Below are 2,124 nucleotides of genomic sequence, written 5' to 3' on the forward strand. Positions count from 1 at the left end.
CTGAAGGCAAGCGGCCAGACTGCGTCGCGCGGTGGGCCCCGGTGGGCGTGGCTGCAGCCGCCGCGTGCAGCATGCAGTGCAACACCACGTGGGAGGCGCTGCAAATTTGTCTTCTGATTTGTGCAAATTGCTTTCAGATGTAGTAAACTGTTTACAATAGTCGTTCAAAAAGGTGCGTGGGAGCCCACAGAGCAGCGGGAAACTTTTGAATTCAGTCAAAAATAAATTGCTGTGAATATAAAAAATGAATGTTGCCAAACTTCGTCCATATATCCACTGTTAAAAATATTTCATTACATTTTCATTACATGTTGTGAAGCTATTTTCATTAGATTTTTGTAATGATATTTAATAACTTTTTCATTACGTATCGTTAAATTTTATAACATTCTAATGAAGTTTCACAATACGTAATGAAAAAGTTATTAAATATCATTACGAAAATCTAATGGAAATAGCTTCACAACATGTAATGAAAATGTAATGAAATATTTTTAACAGTGTCTGCTTTCATTTCCGATGATGGTTCGAATTATTTGTTGCTGTTACATTTTTTGATGTTGTTATTTTTAATGTATCCAATAGATTAGGGGTTTCGATGAGCTTCCGTCAGCGTGCGTTAGTCTTTTGACATGTGAGACGACGTCTTTGGCTAGGACAATTTTCTAGAAATCCTCAGATAATTCAAAAAAAAATAAAAATAAAATCGGAGCTCGCCTCGGTCTCGGCCTAAAAACCTCTCTGCGTGTGTAACGCGGCGGCCCGACGCGGTATTGCTATTGTATTGTAGGGTGCCGATATCGTGACAAGTGATCGATAGATCGATCGAGCGCACGGCGCGTGCATCACACATACACCGGCAAGGACGCTTTCTCGCATGCATTCTGGACAACCGCCAAAAAAAGCAGCAACACCAGCAACAACTATACCAGTGTTGCCAACACAACAGTATGTTGCCCACCCAGACCCAGTTCTCTGCACCAGCGTGTAGGATGCCACTGTTTCAATTTCGCTAGCCATTCATCATAGCCGTCACTTCGGGGGTGACTCACCGTCATTTTCTGGAATTTCATCCTCGGCGTGACAGGCAGCAGACAGGCAAGCAGGCACCGCGTTAAGAGGCGACGTGCACGCGGTCTTACCATCGAGCGAGTCCTTCGGATAATCTACAAGAAGTTTACACGGGTACGCGATCACCACCTGGCAAGCGATTAGAACAGCCTCGAGCAACAAGTTTGAGACATTTTAAGAGAGCTGGCCGGGCGGTGCGCTCGCACACAGACATTAAGCACGACCCAGCAGCAACGAGTTTGAGACATTGTAGGAGAGCCGGGCGGTGCGTGCGCGACTGGGACGAGGGGGTTCGTGCCTTCAAGCACCGCGGACACCTGCCTCGCATTAGCATTTCAATTTCGTACGAACGTTAACGGAGAACCTCGGTCACAAGCGCCAAGTCAAATTAAATGGATTATTTTGGTTTAAGAGGGTGCGGCTGCACATTTTATAAAGCGGTGCTTTAAATGGATAAAAAACATACAAGGAAAAGCACACACGGCACGAAGAAATATATATATAGAGAGAGAGGGCCAAGCAGGCGGCACCAGTTAAACGGAATGGATCCATAAACCGTGGTCACAACTATGTACGAGCGCTCTAAAATTACCTGTTAACATCCAGTTTGCCAAAGCAGGAAGTTGAACACGACGTCTGCCAGTGGCGTACAAATCCTTTCCCTACGTGTTCCCCGCCCAGCGCTCACCCATGAGCACTCAGCAGTCGCATTCCACAGACGCGGAAAAAAAATCTCCCGCTGCACACACATACATTATGCAGACCGTCGCGGATCAATGTTCCTGTACATTTCTCGGGGTGCAATCCGTCAGTGAAGTGCGCGCGCACCTGAGAGATGAACGGCGGTCATTATCTGATAAAGCCCCACACTTCACCGTCGTCTAATTTTTCAAACATTTCAAATGTTGACACGCCGCTGCGCAGCAGCTGTGTGCCGTCTCACTGGCAAACTGGGGAGGAAGTCGTCGTCGTCGTCACACGAGTTGCGCAAGACTTGTCACATAAATGTGGGCGGGATGTTTGCAAACTAAAACCTCCAAGGGGAGCAGCGAG

The sequence above is a fragment of the Frankliniella occidentalis genome, unplaced genomic scaffold (assembly GCF_000697945.3).
Source record: "Frankliniella occidentalis isolate FOCC.00 unplaced genomic scaffold, Focc_3.1 Scaffold76, whole genome shotgun sequence".
Lineage (NCBI taxonomy): Eukaryota > Metazoa > Arthropoda > Insecta > Thysanoptera > Thripidae > Frankliniella > Frankliniella occidentalis.